At 46.4% G+C, this 14337-nt stretch overlaps 1 pseudogene; it reads left to right on the top strand.

Moving 5' to 3' along the window:
- Positions 1 to 10622: 10622 nt before the first annotated feature.
- LOC114692504 lies at positions 10623 to 13962 on the top strand (annotated as a pseudogene).
- Positions 13963 to 14337: the final 375 nt, after the last annotated feature.

Consider the following 14337-nt stretch of genomic DNA (forward strand, 5'->3'; position numbering starts at 1 on the left):
GGGAGACAAGGGCTATTAGAGTTTACAGTTCCAGTTCATCATGGTGTGGAAGGCATGGCAGTCAGGAAGCAACGTGAGAACAGCTGGAACCAGCTAGACCCCTCAAAGCCCACCCCTAGTGACATCCTTCCTTCCATAAGGCTCCACCTCCCAAAGCTTCCATAGCTTTTCAAACAGTCCCACCAGCTGCAGACCAAGTGTCCAGACACGTGAGCATATGGGAGAGAGTTCACTTTCAAACCACCATAGCATGCAAACATTTACTTACCCAGAATGCAATGTTCTCTGGTGAGAGAAGTCAAGCTTAATATGCCTTAAAACCATGGCGGGTGTGTCTGTAGGGCCTGGCCACAGCAGTCAGACCACAGGGCTGTGTGCCCAATAAGCTCAGGGTCTCCAACTCACAGTACTGAGAATTCTGCACACCAAGCAGCCTTAAAGAGGTGATTTCTGTGGTGGTTAGGAGCAGCTGTGTGCTCTAACCATTATGGGTCTCCTCCAAAACAGGAAGCTGGCTTAAGTCAGTGCATGTTAGTAAAATGGTGTCCTGTATGTGGTAAGTTCAGAAGCACAGTTGTTATGGTTACTGCTGCTTGCATCAGAATCATCTTGATTATACTTGGAAGAACCTCTCACCCTACATACACTGTGATAGTCAATATCGACTGACACTTGACAGAAACCACAATCGCCTAGGTATTACATCTCTGGACATATCTGTGAATGGGTTTCTAGACAGACCTAATGGAAGTAGTAAGACCTAAGGGTGGGCTGGGGTCCTCAAGTGGAGGAAAGATAGAAAGTAAGCCAAATGCCAGCATCCGTCTCTCTCTGCTTCCTGTTCTGTTGCTGTGAAGACACCATGACCAAGGCAACTTATAAATGAAAGCATTTAATTGGAGGCTTGCAGTTTCGGAGAGTGAGTGCATGACCGTTGTGGTGAGGAGCTTTGTTGCTAGAGTTTTCCTGCCTTGCCCACAGTTAGGACAAATCTTTGTCACCCGCCAGTCCCACAGCTGCTCAGACCCAACCAAGTAAACACAGAGACTTATATTGCTTACAAACTGTATGACCGTGGCAGGCTTCTTGCTAACTGTTCTTATAGCTTAAATTAATCCATTTCCATAAATCTATACTTTGCCACGTGGCTGGTGGCTTACCGGCGACTTCACATGTTGCTGGTCATGGCGGCAGCGGCTGGCAGTGTCTCCCTGCCTCAGCCTTCCGCTTCCCAGAATTCTCCTCTCTCCTTGTCCCACCTACTTCCTGCCTGGCCACTGGCCAATCAGTGTTTTATTTGTTGACCAATCAGAGCAATTTGACATACAGACCATCCCACAGGAAGTTTGTCTTTTTGGCACAAAATGGCCTACTGGGCAAAGAACTGCCCTTGCCTTGATGGCTGACAGTACAAATATAATGCTGTCCTTTCTGGACAAGCGGGACACAAGGAAAGCGACCACTGTACTCTGCCAAGACAGGGTAAGATGGTCTCTCAGAATTCCTGCTTCTAAAAATGGTCTGTCAGATACTCTAGGCCTGTAGCCAATTTGAATACACCAACAATGCTGAGAAACATTAGGTGACTGTCCAGGCTGCCAGCTGTCTTGGTCTACTCTTGCAAGATTCCCGAAAGTTGCTCGCATCCATCTACCATTTCTCAGGTACCATTATGTTCCTTCTCAGGTCTTTGATGTGGTTGAAAACTAGATAGTTGTAATTTCCTCAGTTAAGATAAAAGATAAGTTAGATATAAAACCTTAAACTCACAAATATAAGATAGATAGGACATCTTCTTTAATATTGTAACTATAATTCTTGCTTGGTAATTGTTTTGTTATATGTAATTTTACCATGTTAAAGTTAAAACCTTCCTTTTTAAAAAAAGACAAAAAGGGGAAGTGCTGTGGATATTGCTCTATATAAAGAAAATACTGATGGCCAGTGACCAGGCAGGAAGTAGGTTGCCAGGCAGGAAGTAGGTGGGACAAGGAGAGAGGAGAATTCTGGGAAGCAGAAGGCTGAGGGGAGAGACACTGCAGCCACTGCCAGGATAAGCAGCATGTAAAGACGCCGGTAAGCCACCAGCCATGTGGCAAGGTATAGATTTATAAAAACGGGTTAATTTAAGATATAAGAACAGTTAGCAAGAAGCCTGCCACGGCCATACAGTTTATAAGTGATATAAGCGTCTGAGTGATTATTTTATAAGTGGATTGTGGGACTGCGGGACTTGGTGGATCCTGGAGAGAAGCCCTCCAGCAACAGAGCTTGATGGCAGGCAGACAGGCACAGCACTGGAATGCTGAGAGCTCACATCTATCCGCAGGTGGGAAGCAGAGAGAGACTGGGCCAAAGGTGGGCTTTTGAAAACTCGAAGTCCCCCCTCAGTAACACACCTCCTTCAGCAAGGCCACACCTCCTGATCCTTCCCAAACAGTTCTACCAACTAAGAACCAAACCTTCAGATATATGAGCCTATAGGAGTCCTTCCCATTTAAACCCCACACTGGCTACAGCTGCAGCAATATGAGCAGCTGCCTCAGCTCCTGTCTCCGACCTTCCTCACTGTGATGGATTAATGTGGCAAGGAGAAAAGTAACTAATAGCTTCTCCTCCTCCTCCCCTTCTCCTCCTCCTCCTCCCCTTCTCCTCCTCCTCCTCCTCCCCTTCTCCTCCTCCTCCCCTTCTCCTTCTGCTTCTTTTTGGTTTTCTTTTGTTTTGTTTTAATAGAAAGACCTATTATAAGGCACAATAACCAGGTATTCTCTGCAGAGATTTTTGTATAGGACCATAATTTTCAAAGCAGGTTTAATTCAGCTTACAGGCAGCAAGTGCAGAGTGCATCCATGCATCATGTGGCCAGCATCATGCCAAGTGCAGAGCATGCACCCATGAACAAGAAAATCCCAGCCTCAGCTTCATGCAAGTTCTACCTGAAGGCCCAGCTCAGGTGGTCAGTCAGTCAGACGTCTTCCCCAGCACATTTAACTTAGAACCAAGCCACTTGAGGAAGTTCAGCTGCAAGTGTGACCTCCTGGTAATTCCCTGAACACAGGACAAGGCCTATTGTCAAGCTCTGATATACTCAAAATTTTCCCACTCAAGACCTTCTAGTCCTTTCTGTAGTTCCCCTTGACAGGAGAGTAAATATAATATCTCAGGTCCTTGGTAGCTCTATTCAAGAACATTCTGGCAGCACAGATGGATTTTAAATGTAGAATACTTGAAATAAGAAAAAGCCTTCTTACTAATTTTTCTACAGAGGACATGTATTGTCTTGTAGTGAAAAATAGTGATTATTTTTACATCAAAAGGTTCATTATTGAAAATTGTTTCTCTTTATTAAAGTCTTATCAAGCACACTGTATATAAGGCACTTCAAGTTAAAAGTTATCAAGTTTGGTAGTCTAGATGACTCAATGGGTGACTGCCTGGTAATCCGAGTTCCCTTCTTGAGAAACCTGGTAACCCAAGTTCCATTCTTGAGAAAGGAGAGAATGGACTCCATGAAGTCGTCTTCTGACTCCCACAAGTGCACCTTCCCATGGCTTGTGTCACCTTCCACATCATGTTGTGGGGTGTCCACCAGAGAAGACCACTCAGACATGGGTTCAAGCAAACAGAATGTCTTTATTAGCCAGCTACCAACTACACTGTGTGTTCAGGACCTGAGTGCAGTCCTGAGTCTTTCTCGGGGTAAGCTTTTCAAACACATCCTGGTTTACACATCTCAGTGAGCAGGAGTAGCTAGCCAGAAGCAGAACTTAGAAGCCACAAAGCAAGGTCCGTACATTCAGGGACTTTCCCGGAGCTATGGTGGACTTTGATGGATCAGGCCTTTGCTCTCCTTTGGCAAGTGGTGCTGCCTTTGTGCTGGGCTCCGAGACCTGAGTAGTACTTCCATCATGGTGTCGGTTGTGCTGAGGCCTGGGGGCCTGCTGTGTTCCTCACTGGTTCTGTCAGCATGAGTCAAATCATGGATTCATCCGGGGCAGGGGGTTATATTGCCTCCTTAGTAGTGTAACAGAATGTATTCTCTGTTTTACACAGCAAAGTGGTCACGAGTAGTTAACCAGGGGACCAGGAAAGCAAAGATTGGTACCAGTTGTTAGATTCTCGACACCTCCTTTCTCCTTTTTGAAGGTTATTTTGGACCATGGCTTTCTCAATTATCCTTGACTGATTGGCATAGAAGCAACATGTTTTTCTAATGTCATGCAGAAACCTCCTTGTCTCTTCCTTTTCTCATGTGGTCTTCATTTACCATGGTCTCCTATTCCTTTGGTTCTCCCTCTCTGTTCTTGATCCAGCTGGGATCTCCCGCTCCCACAGGCTCTCTTTCCCCCCCCACCCTCGCCCTTCATTACTCCCACTCATGTCCAGGTTGTTCATGTAGATCTCAGCCATTTCTCCGTCATTGGACGATCCTCGTGTCTTTCTTGGGGTCCTGTTTTCCAGGTAGCCTCCCTGGTGATGTGAGAAACAAAGTGCTAAAAAGGCCCACAGAAATCCACAAAGATACCCCCACAATAGACTGCTGGCAATGGTCGAGAGAGAGCCGGGAACTGACCTACTCTGGTGATGGGATGGCCAAACACCCTAATAGTCATGCCAGAAACCCCATCCAAGGACTGAGGAATCTGGATGCAGACATCCATGGCTAGACCCTGGATGGAGCTCCGGGAGTCTAATTATTGAGAAAGAGGAGGGTTTGTATGAGCGAGAATTGTTGAAACCAAGGTTGGATAAAGCACAGGGACAAATAGCCAAACGAATGGAAACACATGAACTATGAACCAAAGGCTGAGGGGCCCCCAACTGGATCAGGCCCTCTGAATAGGTGAGACAGTTGATTGGCTTGATCTGTTTGGGAGGCATCTAGGCAGTGGTACCAGGTCCTGTGCTCATTGCATGAGTTGGCTGTTTGAAACCTAGGGCTTATGCAGGGATGCTTGGCTCATGTCCTCTGGGAGGAGGGAACTGGACCTGCCTGGACTGAGTCTATCAGGTCGATTTCAGTCCTCTGGGGAGGCTTTGCCCTGGAGGAGGTGGGAATGGGGGGACTGGGGGGGGGAAGGGGAGGGGGCCAGGAGGGGGGAGAACAAGGGAATCTGTGGCTGATATGTAGAACTGAATGGTATTGTAAAATAAAATAAAAGGAAAAAAAGAAAATGAAACTGTAAAAAAAAGAAAAAGAAAAAGAAAGAAACCTCCTTGTCTCATAAAGAGGAGATGCAATCCTCTTCGATTCTGCACACATCAGACAAAGCGAAGGAAAATTCATGTTGACCCATGTACTCTTTCTTGGCTCCTCCTTCCTCTCTACCTTTGCCTTCCAACAGGAAAGAAAATTCCTCCTTCTTGCACCAAATGGGCCAATGATATGTCATGCACAGCTTCTTGGCTGGAATCTTGTGGGCCACTCCTCAATCTTGTTCAAGTTTCCTCAGTTACCGACATGTCGTAGCAGGACAATTCCCTGACCATCGACCATCCTCAAACAGAGTTGTGGTAACCCCAGAATACTGCCCCACAGTCATAGCAATGAATTAAGCAGAACAATGCAGCAAAAGGGAGGCCTATGGCAGTGGTGAGGAGGCTCTTAACATCCCCTTGCAAAGCAAAGGGGAGAGTCACTAGACTCCTAACAGGGATTCCAGTCCCCAGTCCCTCCTGTCCCCACTCCCAGCTGCATGTAGACTTTTTGGAGGGAGGGGAAGTGCTAGAGCATATTCGAGGTAGAAGGCTGACTTGGGGTTGGGGAGCACTCTTTGGTGGGGAAGCTTTCCTGAGTCCATCACCCATGCTGGGGGAGGACTTTTCAATGATGTAGTTGCTGGAGTGGGGCACTCATGCTCCTCTAGGCTACCTCTCACCCATGCTCCCCTAAGTAACCACAGTGAGCTCATTAGTTCTCCAAGCTGGGCTTGGATGGAAACCTTTCATTGGTCTGTAGGCATTGTATGCAGAGTAGATAGGTATTTCTTTACGTAGCTCAAAGAAAACTCAGTGCTACATTGGTTGGAACAGATGTAATTGTGGAGACAAAAACCAGGTAGAAATGCCAGAAGCTTGGCGTGAACCACATAAGGGTTTGCTTCTGGGTTTATTTCCGGGCTTACTTCTGGGCATGAACCCTTGACGAAGAGCAAAACCAACAAACCTACTGACATCACAGCAGCTGCGTGACAAACCCAAGTGTCCATGTTCATCACCCCATCTCTCTGTCTCTGTCTCTTTCTCTGTCTCACACACTCTCTGTCTCTCTCCCTATCTCTCTCTCTGTCTTACTCTCTGTCTCTCACTCTCTGTCTTACTCTCTGTCTCTCTCTCACTCTCTGTCTCTGTCTGTCTGTCTGTCTGTCTGTCTCTCTCTCTCTCTCTCACTCTCTCTCTGTCTCTCTCCCTGTCTCTGTCTCTCTCTGTCCCTGATACAGTATTTTTCATCTTTAATGTGCTGTCTGGGGGTTGTGAAGTGACTGCTGTAGCTCTGGAACATTCATCTGTGTCACAGGCAAAAATCTGGAGGGAAGAGGAGCCTCAGACAAGTGCATCCTGTTTCGTAAGGGGCCATAATCCTCATCCACAGGGCTTTAAGCAGCAGCATCCACTCGGCCATAGTTCTCCAACATGGCGACCCCTAAGTGCAGAGGAAGGTGGAAACCAGGGCTTGTGGGCACTGTCAAGTCAGCAAGAAGTCATGGTTATCAAAAACTCCACATGTGCTTTTCTGTGGATGGGTTCTAATCGGCACACTTCACTATTTTGAGTCTACAAAAGGATAAATTTTTTTCCATAAAAAACTTGAGTTAAGGAACATCTGTGAACCTTCAACTGTTTCCCAGATCTAAGCCCTGAATTTTCACGTAGTTCCACACTCTCCCACTCATCTCTATGAATTCACATATGTGCACTCTGGCTCCTGACGTCCAGTACCACTCATCTACTTTCATTCATAAGATACTTACATATTTTCCTCATCAGTGGTCCTCCAAGCATGCCGTTCTGCCTGAAATTCTTTTCTCCCATTTTATCCATCTATTACTGCTTGTCCCACTTCAGACCTTTAATGAGGTCCTTTGGTTTTAGAATACCCTAGGCTTCTTTCACTGTGTTCCCAGCAGATTGGGGCTTGTAATTGTGGGACCGTTAGCTCCTGTCTGTCTTGTCCCTATGTCAAAAGGTGAGGGTGTTCCTGAGTCCAGCCCCACATCTGATGACAGAAGCAGCAACAGAAGAAGTCCAAGGGATTGGCAGAATTGGGGAATGTTCGACAAAGGAAATACTAAGTGTTAGTGCTTATTTTATAAGGTCCTTGCTCATCTTAGAACGTAAGGGGTGGTTGTGGCCACTTCAATCCCATTAACTGTGCACAGATGTATGGGCTGGGGCATGTATGTGTGTATGGTTGCATATTAATGCATATGAAGTTCTTAGACATCAGAAGGAGGGTCTTTTTTAATGGAAAATGTAGATGTAACCAACCATCTTATTAAATAAGAAACAAAGAACCAATGTAAAAGAGAAAGCCAAGAGGTCAGAGCTCAGAGCTAAAATCTTACCCTTCCTCCTGCGGTGCTCCTACTTCTCCGAAAGAGACCTACTTCCTGTGTGTTTGTCTTTACATAGTCTTTCTGTTCTGCCTTTTTATTGGTTGTAAACCCAAACACGTGACTGCCTCCTCACTGCCTGTAAGTACAGCCCCCCAGGTCTTAAAGGCATGAGTCTCCAATGCTGGCTGTATCCCTGAACACACAGAGATCTACCTAACTCCGTCTACCAAGCACTGGGATTAAAGGCGTGCGCCACCACTGCCACGCTCTTGCTATGGCTCTAATAGCTCTGACCCCCGGGCAACTTTATTTATTAACACACAATTAAAATCACATTTCAGAACAAATAAAATACCACCATAGGAAAAGATGCCAGCTGAGACAGAGAGATGCAGCCCAGCACAGCTGCCAGTAGCCTGAGGAGTTTTCCCTTAGGGGCCTCTACTCAGGTAAAGGTGAGTTCTGGACTATGTCACAGAAAGGCATTGCAAGATGAGTCAAGGTGAGGCAAAGTGTGACTTTACTAGGTAGAGATATGCAATATCACATAGGTAGAGGTATGGAATATCACACAGGTAGAGATATGGAATATCACACAGGTAGAGGTTTGGAATATCACACAGGGAGAGATATGGAATATCACACAGGTAGAGATATGGAATATCACACAGGTAGAGGTTTGGAATATCACACAGGTAGAGGTTTGGAATATCACACAGGTAGAGGTTTGGAATATCACACAGGTAGAGGTTTGGAATATCACACAGGGAGAGATATGGAATATCACACAGGGAGAGATAAGGATTATCACATAGGTGGAGATATGGATTATCACAAGCTCTAGACTTCAGCATAGGAATTTAGAGAGAGGCTTAAGAAAAGGAGGATGTGCATTTCCAAGATAGTGCAGGCCTGTTAAGAGAAAATCACACTAAAATGTTTTTACTTAGACATTTTTTATCGTGGCTGTAGATAGGGTTCAGTGTCTTTCTTTTGTTGTTTGAGACCGAGGCTTACTCTGTAGTTCAAGCTGACCTAGAACTCACTATGTAGGCCAAACTGGCCACAAAATCATGGCAATTCTCCTGCTTCAGTCTCCCAAGTACTGGATTTATAGGAGTGAGCCATCATGCCTGGCCCAATTCTGGGTCTAAGTTATATTGCTCAAAGAATATAATCTATAACAAACTTTTAAAATTAAGCAATGTTTTAAAAATCCAATAAATTAAAAAAAAACTATTTTAAAATGTCTGGTGATTTATGTTTTTTATCTTAAAGAATTTATTTTGTGACTGAAATGGAAAGATCATTTCATGAGGTGCGTTATTTGGGCTTGGTTATAAAAGTGCAAAAGTATAGCTAAGCTCAGGGAAACAAACATTATAGACCTATAGAAGCATAGTTTTTGTTGTTTAGAATATTTCTAATTTTTAAAAGTTTCATGAGTGGTTTATTCTACATGTAGGTATGTGTCACACATATGTGCAGAGCCTGTAGAGGCCCGAAGATGGCATTGGGTCCCCCAGGGTTATAGATGGGTTGAGCTGCTGTGTGGGAGTTGGGAACTGAAATTGGGTCCCGTGCAAGAGCAACCAATACTCTCACCCACTGAGCCTGCTCTCCAGCCCTGTTCCAGGTTTCTTTGTTTTAGGTTCCTCTAGAAAACCAAGCCTCTCTCTATAGGCCGGTTTGAGTTTTATCACTTATCTTGAAGTTTCTTGACTCCTGCTGTAGGAAACACAAATTAGACTCCAGGATTTTGGGGAGGGGAGACTTTGCTTTCTTGAGTCTCTTAATTCTTTCTGTCTCTTTAGCCTGCCTCAAACTGATAGCTCAAGAAAGTGTAGATGCTACAATACAGACCAAAGACCCTGGCACAATGGAGCAATTAACTTAGTTCAGGGAGTTTGTAAAGAGAGGCGATAACAGGAGAGTGTAGGAAAAAAGAGCCCAGGATCCGGCTCACACCGGACGTGACTAGTCGTTCATTCTGCTCACTGATTAGGCATCAGTAACCGTGTTCTGTGCTGACTATAAAACCCGTTTCCTCCTGTCTTACTAACAGAAGCGATGGCCGTCACAGTGGTGATAAGGGACCATCCCGTAAAAACACTCAGGAAAGTGCCATCCTTCCCCTGGTGGCTTCGCTGAGGGAAAAAAGTCTTTGTCTCAGGTCTTGAAGGATGCGAAAAAGTTACCATAGAAACAAGAGAGGAGCGTACTCAGCTTGTATATGAGGGGCACGAACGGACTCACGCAGATACATAGACACAAGAGAAGTCTGTTTCCTAGGTGGGTGCTGCTGTTGGCGGTAAGCAGAGCGTGGAGGGGCGGGGCGTGGAGGAGGGGCGGGGCGTGGAGGAGGGGCGGGGCGTGGAGGAGGGGCGGGGCGTGGAGGGGCGGAGAGGGGCGGGGCGTGGAGGAGGGGCGGAGCAAATGACAGGAAACAGCTGAAACACAGCCAAGGCTCAGAAGGAGGAGCCACGCTCTAGCTTACTGTATGTGCAATGCAGTGGGTTTTCCGACTCTGCCTTGTCCCGGGAGACTCTGGTTTTTAAAATTCATTCATTCATTCATTCATTCATTCATTCATTCATTCTCTGTGTGTATGTGTGGACACCAAGCTGTGTGTTTTGTAGTGCCCCTGTGGAAGTCAGAAGACAACCTTGGGTCTTTGCACTTTTTTTTTTGAGACACTTTCTTTTTCATTTTTCTTTCTTTCTCTTTTTGTTTTTTTCTTTCTTTTTTTTTTTTTTTTTGTTTTGTTTTCTGAGACAGGGTTTCTCTGTGTAGCTTTGCGCCTTTCATGGAATTCACTATGTAGCCCAGGCTGGCCTCGAACTCACAGAGATCCACCTGCCTCTGCCTCCCGAATGCTGGGATTAAAGGCCTGCGCCACCACCACCACCGCCCGGCTCCACCTTCTTTTTGAGACACTGTTTCTGTTAATGATGCACACAGCAGGCTGCGTGGCCGTGAGTCCCTGCCTCCACTTTCCACCTCTTGGTGGAGTCACACTGAGATTACAGGCACTTGTGTGGTCACATCTGGCTCTTCACATGGGCAATGGGGACCCTGACTCTGGCTAAGGGCCACCTCTGCATCTGTGCGGACACAGGAGCGGTACCCTCTGTCTGGCACCACCCATGCAACCCCCACTGATGAATGACTTGTTTCCAAGAGCGTAGAGGGTGCCGCCCTGTACATTTGTTAGCGTGAATTGGTGCTGCAAGAGCACATGAGTCTATTAAAATCATATTTAAAAAAATGAGGCCCGGGAGTTTACTGGGCCCAGGAAAGAATGTAACTCCCTGACCTGGACCACTAAGAGGTGGACACCCACAACCGTGACAAGGCAGATGGAGTGCGCATCCGGAGACAACAGGCAGAGTCCAGACTGCCCCAGAGGCTGCGGGTGGGCTGTCCCTGCTGCTGCTGCTGCTGCTGCTGCTGCTGCTGCTTCCTGCTCCCATTGCTAGCAGCCCATGCGCCTGTTTGCAAGTCAGGGCCTGCCATCCATCCACCGTCCCATTCCTTCATCAAGACCTGGTCTTGTCCATTCGCCTCTGCAGCGGGACTCAGCTCTGTAGTTTCCCTCACAAACCGGTGCCCACATCACCCACGTCACCCACAACAGCAGCAGTTCCTCCATCTTGGTTAGCTCATTATCCTGTCAGTGAGGAGATGCATATACCTCTTTTGGCTTTGTTGATTTGGCCTCCAAGGCCTCTTGGGAACTCCTTATCTCTTTAACCCTTTGTAGTAACTCTGTAACCTACATACACACCACACACACACACACACACACACACACACACACACACACACACACACCCCTCTGCAGGTACACACTCACATACAGAGAAAGGGAGAGAGAGAGAAAGAGACTATGTGATGTCTAACACATGATCTGAGAATTAATATTAGTAATTAAGATTGGAATGAAAAGAACTGGTGTTACCCTTGTCCAGAGTTATCAAGGAAAATGGGAGTATCTTGCAAATTGCTGCCATTAAAACCACCTTACTTTGTGAATTTATTATTATTTAATAAATTCTGACCCCGTGGAAGGTTTCAGGCCTGTTTCTGACAGCGTGCTTACGCCGTAAGAGTTCAGAGTGCTGGGAAGTAAGTCTTAGAGCAGTGCTGAAGACCACTGCTGCCATCCTGCATTCACATCCTGGCAGTGGTGTGAACAGAGGGTATGAGGAGCCAGAGAGTGTGGGAGGAAGCAGGACAGACAGACAGGGCGACCCAGCTCTCCCTAAGCATACTCTGGCTCGGAGTAAAGAACTGTTAAGTACTGTTAAGAATGTTAATGTTAATGACAGGTCTTTACTTTAAGCATTAAGTTTTGTTGTTTTTGAGTCAGCCCTGTGGCCCAGACTGGCCTCGAACTCACTAGGCAGCTGAAAGCCGATTTCCTTTAACTTCTGACCCTCTTGCTTCCATCTCCTGCATAGCGGGGTTACAGACAGACACCCCCACATCTCCTTCATGCAGTGTTAGGGTTCAGCTGAGCTATACCCCCGGCCCTACAGTATCTTTTTATATTCAGGCAAGCTAAGCAGTTGGTGGCCAAGTTGATTTAACGTGATTGGCAGCTATCAGTCCCCTCCCTTGTGTGAGGTTGCTTTGAGAGTGAGCTGTCAATAAAGTGCTTCCTCTTTTGGCAACTAGCTTAACCACCATTATGTCAGCCCACAGCCTTTAATACTTCATAAAGGCCTCGAGGAAGCTGTATTCCAACCTAGCGGAGTAGTGTCAAGGAAGGAAACAGCACTCCTCCCCTCAAGGGAAGAAAAGAGATGTTTTATTATGAAGCAAACCATGAGTGACCATGGCCTAGAAACACAGACTCAGTGTTCTCCCAAACACTGTATTCTAACAAGGTAGCAGAGTCATGAGATTTTCACAGAAGCAGAACCAAGAAAATCATAAATCGACACACTTTTAGAATACACCGGTGGGTACATTAAGTGGGAGGGGTCCAGCAAACTGGGAAAAACTCTGCTACAGGCCTCAGAACTACCTGAGAACGTTCTTCACCCTTTGTTTGGTGGAAATTAGTGGTCTGGTTGAACATTCCAAAGGATTTGTCTAATGCTCACCTAGATGTTGGGTCACTCACAGAGGATGGGCATTGATGGCCACCAAGGGCCCTAAAGACAGCCCAAGATGATTTGGTCCTGCATTGAACCTCACTGGAGTTTTATTTAGTCCATCAGTCTTTGATCTCACAGCTTCTTTCCAGGAGTTCTCATTCACAACTACAACCCTGGCTGTTAGCATACAGCCACAGGTCTTTGGTTCTCAAGGTTAACACTGTGCAAGCTACTGGGGCTTGGAAGCTCAGCCTGTATGAACCTGGAGTTCAAGACCAACAACATGAAGGGAGCCATTTCTTACCTATCCGTAATTTCTATATGCATGGAGCAAAATGACCCCTAGCCACCTGTTTGTAGATGAGGTACTGAGAATGTCTCAGACTGAAATAGTACAGATCTCATCATTGACAACAGAGTGTCATGAACATGCTATATTAGAATCATAGACAAACATGTTTTTGTCTTTCCACAACGCTAGAATTTATTGAATAAAAATAAATTTACAGTACACCATCATAGGTGTTGACATTTGCCACAACAAGAACTGAAAAGTTCAGTGTAAGGAGCCCAACAGCCAGGACATCTACCCGCAGGAGCTAGTCAAGTTGTACAGGTTTCTGTCCAAACGAACCAAGTCCACCTTCAATCAGGTTGTTCTGAAGATGTATTCATGAGTCACACCAACCGGCCACGTCTGTCCCTGTCCCGGATGATCAGAAAGATGAAGCTTCCTGGCTGAGAGGAGAGAAGAGATGGTCACAGGTGATGTGCAGAGTCTGGAAACGCCCACGCTGAAGCGCACTGCCGGGGAGCAGCCTGATGTCGCCTCCTCAAGGCTGGGGTAAGATCCTGCTGGCTCTGGAGTCTCCATGGCATCGTGCTCCTGTCTGGTGCTCAGGAGGAACGAGAGGCGCGCTGGCATTTTGGCAAGGCCCTAGGAACCCCACACAGCCACACTGAGTCCTATATCCTCTCCAAGGGGGGAAGTTGGAGTGTTCCAGAGGCCGAAGGGCTAGCTGTGGCCACAAAACACCAACCCTAGATCTTACTGTTATTTAAGAAAGTTTTGAGTATTGGGGGAAGGAAATAAATTCACAAGGTATGGTGGCTTCCTTGGCAGCAGTTCCCCAGATACTCCCACTTTTCTTGACGGCCCTAGCCAGGAAGGTCAAACAGATTCCTTTGATCCAAACTTATTTACTAATGTTAATTTCAAATCACACATTACACATCACACAGTGTATGTGTATATACCGGTTACAAAATGGCTACAAGAGAAGGGTTAAGGAAACAAGGATTTGCAGGGAGGCTGGGAGGCCAACCTGGGAACCTGATAGGAACTGAACTAACCTGGGACACTTCAGTTCCCTATGAACGCTGGTCCCTTGATGCTGGGCCAGGCTGTCAGACGGCAAGCCAGTGGGACCTCACGATGCTAGCTGTTCATGTTTATGAGGACCAGGTGAGGGAGTCACAGCCTTTCCTTGGTCTGGGGAGTCTGATGAGTTCTTGGTTCAGGTTTTCAAGATACGGCTCTAATATGCCGGTGAATACAGAGTCCCCATTTACCCAGCGAATTTATAGTGACACCCTTTTCCTCCCAGTGGTAAGTCATTCACCAGTCTGTGCTGGATGGCTAGTGCTAGACACATGGTGCTATTTAAGTGTCCTCC

Source organism: Peromyscus leucopus, chromosome 9 (assembly GCF_004664715.2).
Source record: "Peromyscus leucopus breed LL Stock chromosome 9, UCI_PerLeu_2.1, whole genome shotgun sequence".
In the NCBI taxonomy this organism is placed as follows: domain Eukaryota; kingdom Metazoa; phylum Chordata; class Mammalia; order Rodentia; family Cricetidae; genus Peromyscus; species Peromyscus leucopus.